The sequence below is a fragment of the Schistocerca americana genome, unplaced genomic scaffold (assembly GCF_021461395.2).
Source record: "Schistocerca americana isolate TAMUIC-IGC-003095 unplaced genomic scaffold, iqSchAmer2.1 HiC_scaffold_13, whole genome shotgun sequence".
In the NCBI taxonomy this organism is placed as follows: domain Eukaryota; kingdom Metazoa; phylum Arthropoda; class Insecta; order Orthoptera; family Acrididae; genus Schistocerca; species Schistocerca americana.
This window is the reverse complement of record NW_025725371.1, coordinates 27,380,526-27,394,481: the sequence shown is the minus strand read 5'-3', so window position 1 is coordinate 27,394,481 and position 13,956 is coordinate 27,380,526.

The following is a 13,956-nucleotide window of genomic DNA, read 5'->3' as shown; positions in this document are numbered from 1 at the left end:
ATAAGTACAAGAAGACTGACTCTTCTTACTGACTTCGTTTGAATCATTCCTGTGACACTAGTTATAGATTCCGATGCTTCACTTCAGGTTTACTGTATCCATCTGACCTTCTTATTGACCATGAAACACAGAAATTGCATCGGAATTAAATAGAAAAGGCACAATGCCGACTTAAGTACAAGAAGAATGACTCTTCCTGCTGTCTGTGTTTTGAACCATTCCTGTTACACTAGTTATAGATTCCGATGCTTCACTTCAGGCTTTCTGTATCCCTCTGACCTTCTTATTGATGATGAAACACAGAAATTGCATCGGAAATATATACAAAAAGCACAATGCCGACTTAAGAACAAGAAGACTGACTCTTCCTACTGTCTATGTTTTGAACAATTCCTGTGACACTAGTTATACATTCCGATGCTTCACTTCAGGTTTACTGTATCCCTCTGACCTTCTAATTGACGATTAAACACAGAAATTGCATCGGAATTAAATACAAAAGGCACAATGCCGACTTAAGTACTAGAAGACTGACTCTTCTTACTGACTATGTTCTGAACCATTTCTGTGACACTAGTTATAGATTCCGATGCTTCACTTCAGGTTTACTGTATCCCTTGGACCTTCTTATTGACGATGAAACACAGAAGTTGCATCGCAATTAAATACGAAAGGAACAATGCCGACTTAAGTACAAGAAGACTGACTCTTCTTACTGACTTCGTTTGAACAATTCCTGTGACACCACTTATTGATTCGATGCTTCAGTTCAGGTTACATTATCCCTCTGACTTTCTTATTGATGATGAAACACAGTAAGTGCTTCGGAATTAAATTGAAAAGGCACAATGCCGATTTAAGTACAAGAAGACTGACTCTTCTTACTGTCTATGTTTTGAACCATTCCTGTGACACTAGTTATATATTCCGATGCTTCACTTCAGGTGTACTGCATCCCTTGGACCTTCTTATTGACGATGAAACACAGAAATTGCATCGGAATTAAATAGAAAAGGCACAATGCCGACTTAAGTTCAAGAAGACTGACTCTTCTTACTGACTATGTTGTGAACCATTCCTGTGACACTAGTTATAGATTCCGATGGTTCACTTCAGGTTTACTGTATCCCTCTGACCTTCTTATAGACGATGAAACTCAGAAATTGCATCGGAATTAGATACAAAAAGCACAATGCCGACTTAAGTACAAGAGATCTGACTCTTCTTACTGTCTATGTTTTGAAACATTCCTTTGACACTAGTTATAGATTCCGATGCTTCACTTCAGGTTCACTGTATCCCTTGGATCTTCTTATTGACTACGAAACACAGAAATTGAATCGGAATTAAATAGAAAACGCACAAAGCCGACTTAAGTACAAGAAGACTAACTCTTCTTACTGACTATGTTTTGTATTATTCCTGTGACACTAGATATAGATTCCGATGCTTCACTTCAGGTTTACTGTATCCCTTGGACCTTTCTATTGACGATGAAACACCGAAATTGCATCGGAATTAAGTAGGAAAGGCACAATGACGACATAAGTACAAGAACACTGACTCTTCTTACTGACTTCGTTTGAACCATTCCTGTAACACCGCTTATAGATTCGATGCTTCAGCTCAGGTTTACTGTATCCCTCTGACCTTCTTATGGACGATGAAACACAGAAATTGCATCGGAATTATATAGAAAAGGCACAATGCCGACTTAAGTACAAGAAGACTGACTCTTCTTACTGACTATGTTTTGAACCATTCCTGTGACACTAGTTATAGAATCCGATGCTTCACTTCAGGTGTACTGCATCCCTTGGACCTTCTTATTGACGATGAAACACAAATTGCATCGGTATTAAATAGGAAAGGCACAATGCCGACTTAAGTCCAAGAAGACTGACTCTTCTTACTGACTATGTTTTGAACCATTCCTGTGACACTAGTTATAGATTCCGATGCCTCACTTCAGGTTTAATGTATCCCTTGGACCTTCTTATTGACGATCAAACACAGAAATTGCATCGGAACTAAATACAAAAGGCACAATGCCGTCTTAAGTACAAGAAGAATGACTCTTCCTGCTGTCTATGTTTTGAACCATTCCTGTGACACTAGTTATGGGTTCCGATACTTCACTACAGGTTTAATGTATCCCTCTGACCTTATGATTGACGATGAAACACAGAAATTGCACCGGAATTAAATACAAAAGGCACAATGCCGACTTAAGTACTAGAAGACTGACTCTTCTTACTGACTATGTTCTGAACCATTTCTGTGACACTAGTTATAGATTCCGATGCTTCACTTCAGGTTTACTGTATCCCTTGGACCTTCTTATAGACGATGAAACACAGAAATTGCATCGGAATTAAATAGAAAAGGCACAATGCCGACTTAAGTCCAAGAAGACTGACTCTTCTTACTGACGATGTTGTGAACCATTCCTGTGACCCTAGTTATAGATTCCGATGGTTCACTTCAGGTTTACTGTATCCCTCTGACCTTCTTATAGACGATGAAACTCAGAAATTGCATCGGAATTAGATACAAAAAGCACAATGCCGACTTAAGTACAAGAGATCTGACTCTTCTTACTGTCTATGTTTTGAAACATTCCTGTGACACTAGTTATAGATTCCGATGCTTCACTTCAGGTTTACTGTATCCCTTGGATCTTCTTATTGACTACGAAACACAGAAATTGCATCGGAATTAAATAGAAAACACATAAAGCCGACTTAAGTACAAGAAGACTGACTCTTCTTACTGACTATGTTTTGTATTATTCCATTGACACTAGATATAGATTCCGATGCTTCACTTCAGGTTTACTGTATCCCTTGGACCTTTCTATTGACGATGAAACACCGAAATTGCATCGGAATTAAGTAGGAAAGGCACAATGCCGACATAAGTACAAGAAGACTGACTCTTCTTACTGACTTCGTTTGAACCATTCCTGTAACACCGCTTATAGATTCGATGCTTCAGCTCAGGTTTACTGTATCCCTCTGACCTTCTGATGGACGATGAAACACAGAAATTGCATCGGAATTAAATAGAAAAGGCACAATGCCGACTTAAGTACAAGAAGACGGACTCTTCTTACTGACTATGTTTTGAACCATTCCTGTGACACTAGTTATAGAATCCGATGCTTCACTTCAGGTGTACTGCATCCCTTGGACCTTCTTATTGACGATGAAACACAGAAATTGCATCGGAATTAAATAGAAAAGGCACAATGCCGACTTAAGTCCAAGAAGACTGACTCTTCCTACTGTCTATGTTTTGAGCAATTCCTGTGACACTAGTTATACATAACGATGCTTCACTTCAGGTTTACTGTATCCCTCGGACCTTATGATTGACGATGAAACACAGAAATTGCATCGGAATTAAATACAAAAGGCACAATGCCGACTTAAGTACTAGAAGACTGACTCTTCTTGCTGACTATGTTCTGAACCATTCCTGTGACACTAGTTATAGATTCCGATGCTTCACTTCAGGTTTACTGTATCCCTTGGACCTTCTTATTGACGACGAAACACAGAAATTGCATCGGGATTAAATAGAAAATGCACAATGCCGACTTAAGTACAAGAAGACTGACTCTTCTTACTGCCTATGTTATGTACCATTCCTGTGACACTAGATATAGATTCCGATGCTTCACTTCAGGTTTACTGTATCCCTTGGACCTTTCTATTGACGATGAAACACCGAAATTGCATCGGAATTAAATAGGAAAGGCACAATGCCGACATAAGTACAAGAAGACTGACTCTTCTTACTGACTTCGTTTGAACCATTCCTGTGACACCGCTTATAGATTCGATGCTTCAGCTCAGGTTTACTGTATCCCTCTGACCTTCTTATTGACGATGAAACACAGAAATTGCATCGGAATTAAATAGAAAAGGCACAATGCCGACTTAAGTACAAGAAGACTGACTCCTCTTACTGTCTATGTTTTGAACCATTCCTGTGACACTAGTTATAGATTCCGATGCTTCACTTCAGGTGTACTGCATCCCTTGGGCCTTCTTATTGACGATGGAACACAGAAATTGCATCGGAATTAAATAGAAAAGGCACAATGCCGACGTAAGTACAAGAAGACTGACTCTTCTTACTGACTATGTTCTGAACCATTCCTGTGACACTAGTTATAGAATCCGATGCTTCACTTCAGGTGTACTGCATCCCTTGGACCTTCTTATTGACGATGAAACACAAATTGCATCGGTATTAAATAGGAAAGGCACAATGCCGACTTAAGTCCAAGAAGACTGACTCTTCTTACTGACTATGTTTTGAACCATTCCTGTGACACTAGTTATAGATTCCGATGCCTCACTTCAGGTTTAATGTATCCCTTGGACCTTCTTATTGACGATGAAACACAGAAATTGCATCGGAACTAAATACAAAAGGCACAATGCCGTCTTAAGTACAAGAAGAATGACTCTTCCTGCTGTCTATGTTTTGAACCATTCCTGTGACACTAGTTATAGGTTCCGATACTTCACTACAGGTTTAATGTATCCCTCTGACCTTATGATTGACGATGAAACACAGAAATTGCACCGGAATTAAATACAAAAGGCACAATGCCGACTTAAGTACTAGAAGACTGACTCTTCTTACTGACTATGTTCTGAACCATTTCTGTGACACTAGTTATAGATTCCGATGCTTCTTTTCAGGTTTACTGTATCCCTTGGACCTTCTTATAGACGATGAAACACAGAAATTGCATCGGAATTAAATAGAAAAGGCACAATGCCGACTTAAGTCCAAGAAGACTGACTCTTCTTACTGACGATGTTGTGAACCATTCCTGTGACCCTAGTTATAGATTCCGATGGTTCACTTCAGGTTTACTGTATCCCTCTGACCTTCTTATAGACGATGAAACTCAGAAATTGCATCGGAATTAGATACAAAAAGCACAATGCCGACTTAAGTACAAGAGATCTGACTCTTCTTACTGTCTATGTTTTGAAACATTCCTGTGACACTAGTTATAGATTCCGATGCTTCACTTCAGGTTTACTGTATCCCTTGGATCTTCTTATTGACTACGAAACACAGAAATTGCATCGGAATTAAATAGAAAACACATAAAGCCGACTTAAGTACAAGAAGACTGACTCTTCTTACTGACTATGTTTTGTATTATTCCATTGACACTAGATATAGATTCCGATGCTTCACTTCAGGTTTACTGTATCCCTTGGACCTTTCTATTGACGATGAAACACCGAAATTGCATCGGAATTAAGTAGGAAAGGCACAATGCCGACATAAGTACAAGAAGACTGACTCTTCTTACTGACTTCGTTTGAACCATTCCTGTAACACCGCTTATAGATTCGATGCTTCAGCTCAGGTTTACTGTATCCCTCTGACCTTCTGATGGACGATGAAACACAAAAAATTGCATCGGAATTAAATAGAAAAGGCACAATGCCGACTTAAGTACAAGAAGACGGACTCTTCTTACTGACTATGTTTTGAACCATTCCTGTGACACTAGTTATAGAATCCGATGCTTCACTTCAGGTGTACTGCATCCCTTGGACCTTCTTATTGACGATGAAACACAGAAATTGCATCGGAATTAAATAGAAAAGGCACAATGCCGACTTAAGTCCAAGAAGACTGACTCTTCCTACTGTCTATGTTTTGAGCAATTCCTGTGACACTAGTTATACATAACGATGCTTCACTTCAGGTTTACTGTATCCCTCGGACCTTATGATTGACGATGAAACACAGAAATTGCATCGGAATTAAATACAAAAGGCACAATGCCGACTTAAGTACTAGAAGACTGACTCTTCTTGCTGACTATGTTCTGAACCATTCCTGTGACACTAGTTATAGATTCCGATGCTTCACTTCAGGTTTACTGTATCCCTTGGACCTTCTTATTGACGACGATACGCAGAAATTGCATCGGGATTAAATAGAAAATGCACAATGCCGACTTAAGTACAAGAAGACTGACTCTTCTTACTGCCTATGTTATGTACCATTCCTGTGACACTAGATATAGATTCCGATGCTTCACTTCAGGTTTACTGTATCCCTTGGACCTTTCTATTGACGATGAAACACCGAAATTGCATCGGAATTAAATAGGAAAGGCACAATGCCGACATAAGTACAAGAAGACTGACTCTTCTTACTGACTTCGTTTGAACCATTCCTGTGACACCGCTTATAGATTCGATGCTTCAGCTCAGGTTTACTGTATCCCTCTGACCTTCTTATTGACGATGAAACACAGAAATTGCATCGGAATTAAATAGAAAAGGCACAATGCCGACTTAAGTACAAGAAGACTGACTCCTCTTACTGTCTATGTTTTGAACCATTCCTGTGACACTAGTTATAGATTCCGATGCTTCACTTCAGGTGTACTGCATCCCTTGGACCTTCTTATTGACGATGGAACACAGAAATTGCATCGGAATTAAATAGAAAAGGCACAATGCCGACGTAAGTACAAGAAGACTGACTCTTCTTACTGACTATGTTCTGAACCATTCCTGTGACACTAGTTATAGATTCCGATGCCTCACTTCAGGTTTACTGTACCCCTTAGACCTCCTTATTGACGATGAAACACAGATATTGTTTCGAAATGAAATACAAAAGGCACAATGCCGACTTAAGTACAAGAAGAATTACTCTTCCTGCTGTCTATGTTTTGAACCATTCCTGTGACACTAGTTATAGATTCCGATGCTTCACTTCAGGTTTACTGTATCCCTCTGACCTTCTTATTGATCATGAAACACAGAAATTGCATCGGAAATATATACAAAAGGCACAATGCAGACTTAAGAACAAAAAGACTGACTCTTCCTACTGTCTATGATTGAACCATTCCTATGACACTAGTTATAGATTCCGATGCTTCACTTCAGGTTTACTGTATCCATCTGACGGTCTTATTGACGATGAAACACAGAAATTGCATCGGAATTAAATAGAAAAGCCACAATGCCGACTTAAGTGCAAGAAGACTGACTCTTCTTACTGACTATGTTTTGAACCATTCCTGTGACACTAGTTATAGATTCCGATGCTTCACTTCAGGTTTACTGTATCCCTCTGACCATCTTATTGACGATGAAACTCAGAAATTGCATCGGAATTACATACAAAAAGCACAATGGTGACTTAAGTACAAGAGGACTGACTCTTCTAAGTGTCTATGTTTTGAACCATTCCTGTGACACTAGTTATTGATTCCGATGCTTCACTTCAGGTTTACTGTATCCCTTGGACCATCTTATTGACGATGAAACACAGAAATTGCATCGGAATTAAATACAAAAGGCACAATGCCGACTTAAGTACTAGAAGACTGACTCTTCTTAGTGACTATGTTCTGAACCATTTCTGTGACACTAGTTATAGATTCCGATGCTTCACTTCAGGTTTACTGAATCCCTTGGACCTTCTTATTGACGATGAAACACAGAAATTGCATCGTAATTAAATAAAAAGACACATTGCCGAATTAAGTGCAAGAAGACTGACTCTTCTTACTGACTATGTTTTGAACCATTCCTGTGACACTAGTTATAGATTCCGATGCTTCACTTCAGGTTTACGTAATCCCTCTGACCTTCTTATAGACGATGAAACACAGAAATTGCATCGGAAATAAATACAAAAGGCACAATGCCGACTTAAGTACAAGAAGACTGACTCTTCCTCCTCTCTATGTTTTGAACCATTCCTGTGACACTAGTTATAGATACCGATGCTTCACTTCAGGTTTACTGTATCCCTCTGACCTTCTTATTGACGGTGAAACACAGAAATTGCATCGGAATTAAATACAAAAGGCACAATGCCGACTTAAGTACTAGAAGACTGACTCTTCTTACTGACTATGTTTTGAACCATTCCTGTGACACTAGATATAGATTCTGATGCTTCACTTCAGATTTACTAAATTCCTTGGACCTTTCTATTGACGATGAAACATCCAAATTGCATCGGAATTAATTATTAAAAGCACAATGACGACTTAAGTACAAGAAGACTGACTCTTCTTACTGACTTTGTTTGAACCATTCCTGTACACCACTTATAGATTCCGATGCTTCACTTCAGGTTTACTGTATCCCTCTGACCTTCTAATTGACGATGAAGCATAGAAATTGCATCGGAATTAAATAGAAAAGGCACAATGCAGACTTAAGTACAAGAAGACTGACTCTTCTTACTGTCTATGTTTTGAACCATTCCTGTGACAGTAGTTATAGATTCCGATGCTTCACTTGAGGTGTACTGCATCCCTTGGACATTCTTATTGACGATGAAACACAGAAATTGCATCGGAATTAAATACAAAAGGCACAATGCCGACTTAAGTCCAAGAAGACTGACTCTTCCTACTGTCTATGATTGAACCATTCCTGTGACACTAGTTATAGATTCCGATGCTTTACTTCAGGTTTACGGAATCCCTCTGACCTTCTTAAAGACGATGAAACACAGAAATTGCATCGGAATTAAATACAAAAGGCACAATGCCGACTTAAGTACAAGAATACTGACTCTTCCTACTCTCTATTTTTGGAACCATTCCTGTGACACTAGTTATAGATTCCGATGCTTCACTTCAGGTTTACTGTATCCCTCTGACCTTCTTATTGACGGTGAAAAACAGAAATTGCATCGGGATTAAATACAAAAGGCACAATGCCGACTTAAGTACTAGAAGGCTGACTCTTATTACTGTCTATGTTTGAACCATTCCTGTGACACTAGTTGTGGATTCCGATGCTTCACTTCAGGTGTACTGCATCCCTTGGACCTTCTTATTGACGGTGAAATACAGAAATTGCATCGGAATTAAATACAAAAGGCACAATGCCGATTTAAGTCCAAGAAGACTGACTCTTCCTACTGTCTATGATTGAACCATTCCTGTGACACTAGTTATAGATTCCGATGCTTCACTTCAGGTTTACTGTATCCATCTGACGATCTTATTGACGATGAAACACAGAAATTCCATCGGAATTAAATAGAAAAGCCACAATGGCGACTTAAGAACAAGAAGACTGACTCTTCCTACTGTCTACGTTTTGAACCATTCCTGTGACACTAGTTATAGTTCCCAATGCTTCACTTCAGGTTTACTGTATCCATCTGACTTTCTTATTGACGATGAAACACAGATATTGCATCGGAATTAAATAGAAAAGCCACAATGCCGACTTAAGTCCAAGAAGACTGACCCCTCCTACTGTCTATGTTTGAATCATTCCTGTGACACAAGTTATACATTCCGATGCTTCACTTCAGGTTTAGTGTATCCCTCTGACCTTCGTATTGACGATGAAACACCGAAATTGCATCGGAGTTAAATAGAAAAGGCACAATGCCGACTTAAGTACAAGAAGACTGACTCATCTTACTGTCTATGTTTTGAACCATTCCTGTGACACTAGTTGTGGATTCCGATGCTTCACTTCAGGTGTACTGCATCCCTTGGACCTTCTTATTGACGGTGAAATACAGAAATTGCATCGGAATTAAATACAAAAGGCACAATGCCGATTTAAGTCCAAGAAGACTGACTCTTCCTACTGTCTATGATTGAACCATTCCTGTGACACTAGTTATAGATTCCGATGCTTCACTTCTGGTTTACTGTGTCCCTCTGACCTTCTTATTGACGATGAAACACAGAAATTGCATCGGAATTAAATACAAAAGGCACAATGCAGACTTAAGTACAACAAGACTGACTCTTCTTACTGTCTATGATTTGAACCATTCCTGTGACACTAGTTATAGACTCCGATGCTTCACTTCAGGGGTACTGTATCCCTTGGACCTTCTTACTGACGATGAAACACCGAAATAGCATCGGAATTAAATACGAAAGGCACAATGGCGACTTAAGTACAAGAAGACTGGCTCTTCTTACTGACTTTGTTTGAACCATTCCTGTGACACTAGTAATTGATTCCGATGCCTCACTTCAAGTTTACTGTATCCTTTGGACCTTCTTATTGACGATGAAACACAGAAATTGCATCGGAATTAAATACATAGGCACAATGCCGACTTAAGTCCAAGAAGACTGACTCTTCCTACTGTCTATGATTGAACCGTCCTGGTGACACTAGTTATAGATTCCGATGCTTCACTTCAGGTTTACTGTATCCATCTGACCTTCTTATTGACGAGGAAACACAGAAATTCCATAGGAATTAAATAGAAAAGCCACAATGCCGACTTAAGTACAAGAGGACTGACTCTTCCTACTGTCTATGTTTGAATCATTCCTGTGACACTAGTTATACAGTCCGATGCTTCACTTCAGGTTTAATGTGTCCCTCTTTCCTTCATATTGACGATGAAACACAGAAATTGCATCGGAAATAAATACAAAAGGCACAATGCCAACTTAAGTACAAGAAGACTGACTCTTCTTACTGTCTATGATTTGAACCGTTCCTGTGACACTAGTTATAGACTCCGATGCTTCACTTCAGGGGTACTGTATCCCTTGGACCTTCTTACTGACGATGAAACACCGAAATTGCATCGGAATTAACTACGAAAGGCACAATGGCGACTTAAGTACAAGAAGACTGGCTCTTCTTACTGACTTTGTTTGAACCATTCCTGTGACACTAGTAATAGATTCCGATGCCTCACTTCAAGTTTACTGTATCCTTTGGACCTTCTTATTGACGATGAAACACAGAAATTGCATCGGATTTAAATACATAGGCACAATGCCGACTTAAGTCCAAGAAGACTGACTCTTCCTACTGTCTATGATTGAACCATCCCGGTGACACTAGTTTTAGATTCCGATGCTTCACTTCAGGTTTACTGTATTCATCTTACCTTCTTATTGACGAGGAAACACAGAAATTGCATAGGAATTAAATAGAAAAGCCATTATGCCGACTTAAGTACAAGAGGACTGACTCTTCCTACTGTCTATGTTTGAATCATTCCTGTGACACTAGTTATAAATTCCGATGCTTCACTTCAGGTTTACTGTGTCCCTCTTTCCTTCATATTGACGATGAAACACAGAAATTGCATCGGAAATAAATACAAAAGGCACAATGCCAACTTAAGTACAAGAAGACAGAACTCTTCCTACTGTCTACGTTTTGAACCATCCCGGTGACACTAGTTATAGATTCCGATGCTTCACTTCAGGTTTACTGTATCCATCTGACCTTCTTATTGACGATGAAACACAGAAATTGCATAGGAATTAAATAGAAAAGCCACAATGCCGACTTAAGTACAACAGGACTAACTCTTCCTACGGTCTATGTTTGAATCATTCCTGTGACACTAGTTATACATTCCGATGCTTCACTTCAGGTTTACTGTGTCCCTCTTTCCTTCATATTGACGATGAAACACAGAAATTGCATCGGAAATAAATACAAAAGGCACAATGCCAACTTAAGTACAAGAAGACTGACTCTTCCTACTGTCTACGTTTTGAACCATTCCTGTGACACTAGTTATAGATTCCAATGCTTCACTTCAGGTTTACTGTATCCCTATGACCTTCGTATTGACAATGATACACAGAAATTGCATCGGAAATTAATACAAAATGCACAATGCCGACTCAAGTTGAAGAAGACTGACTCCTCCTACTGTCTATGTTTTGAACGTTTCCTGTGACACTAGTTATACATTCCGATGCTTCCCTTCAGGTTTACCGTACCCCTCTGGCCTTCTTATTGACGATGAAACACAGAAATTGCATCGGAACTAAATAGATAAGGCTCAATGCCGACTTAAGTACTAGAAGACTGACTCTTCTTACTGACTATGTTTTGAACCATTCCTGTGACACTAGTTATGGATTCCGATGTTTCACTTCAGGTTTACTGAATCCCTCTGACCTTCTTATTGACGATAAAACACAGAAATTGCATCGGAATTAAATACAAAAGGCACATGGTTGACTTAAGTACAAGAAGACTGACTCTTCCTACTCACTATGTTTTGAACCATTCCTGTGACACTAGTTATAGATTCCGATGGTTCACTTCAGGTTTACTGTATCCCTCTGACCTTCTTATTGACGATGAAACACAGAAATTGCATCGGAATTAAATACAAAAGGCACAATGCCGTCTTAAGTACAAGAAGAATGACTCTTCCTGCTGTCTATGTTTTGAACCATTCCTGTGACACTAGTTATAGATTCCCATACTTCACTTCAGGTTTACTGTATCCCTCTGACCTTCTTATTGATGATGAAACACAGAAATTGCATCGGAAATATATACAAATAGCACAATGCCGACTTAGGTACAAGAAGACTGACTCTTCCTACTGTCTATGTTTTGAGCAATTCCTGTGACACTAGTTATACATTCCGATGCTTCACTTCAGGTTTACTGTATCCCTCTGACCTTCATGTTGACGATGAAACACAGAAATTGCATCGGAATTAAATACAAAAGGCACAATGCCGACTTAAGTACTAGAAGACTGACTCTTCTTACTGCCTATGTTCTGAAACATTTCTGTGACACTAGTTTTAGATTCCGATGCTTCACTTCAGGTTTACTGTATCCCTTGGACCTTCTTATTGACGATGAAACACAGAAATTGCATCGTAATTAAATAAAAAGGCACAATGCCGAATTAAGTGCAAGAAGACTGACTCATCGTACTGACTATGTTTTGAACCATTCCTGTGACACTAGTTATACATTCCGATGCTTCATTTCAGGTTTACAGTGTCCCTCTTTCCTTCATATTGACGATGAAACACAAAAATTGCATCGGAAATAAATACAAAAGGCACACTGCCAACTTAAGTACAAGAAGACTGACTCTTCCTACTGTCTACGTTTTGAACCATTCCTGTGACACTAGTTATAGTTCCCAATGCTTCACTTCAGGTTTACTGTATCCATCTGACTTTCTTATTGACGATGAAACACAGAAATTGCATCGGAATTAAATAGAAAAGCAACAATGAAGACTTAAGTCCAAGAACACTGACTCCTCCTACTGTCTATGTTTGAATCATTCCTGTGACACAAGTTATACATTCCGATGCTTCACTTCAGGTTTAGTGTATCCCTCTGACATTCGTATTGACGATGAAACACCGAAATTGCATCGGAGTTAAATAGAAAAGGCACAATGCCGACTTAAGTACAAGAAGACTGACTCATCTTACTGTCTATGTTTTGAACCATTCCCGTGACACTAGTTATAGATTCCGATGCTTCACTTCAGGTGTACTGCATCCCTTGGACCTTCTTATTGACGATGAAATACAGAAATTGCATCGGAATTAAATACAAAAGGCACAATGCCGACTTAAGTCCAAGAAGGCTGACTCTTCCTACTGTCTATGATTGAACCATTCCTGTGTCACTAGTTATAGATTCCGATGCTTCACTTCTGGTTTACTGTGTCCCTCTGACCTTCTTATTGACGATGAAACACAGAAATTGCATCGGAATTAAATACAAAAGGCACAATGCAGACTTAAGTACAAGAAGACTGACTCTTCTTACTGTCTATGATCTGAACCATTCCTGTGACACTAGTTATAGACTCCGATGCTTCACTTCAGGGGTACTGTATCCCTTGGACCTTCTTACTGACGATGAAACACCGAAATAGCATCGGAATTAAATACGAAAGGCACAATGCCGACTTAAGTCCAAGAAGACTGACTCTTCCTACTGTCTATGATTGAACCATTCCTGTGACACTAGTTATAGATTCCGATGCTTCACTTCAGGTTTACTGTATCCATCTGACGATCTTATTGACGATGAAATACAGAAATTGCATCGGAATTAAATAGAAAAGCCACAATGCCGACTTAAGTACAAGAGGACTGACTCCTCCTACTGTCTATGTTTGAATCATTCCTATGACACAAGT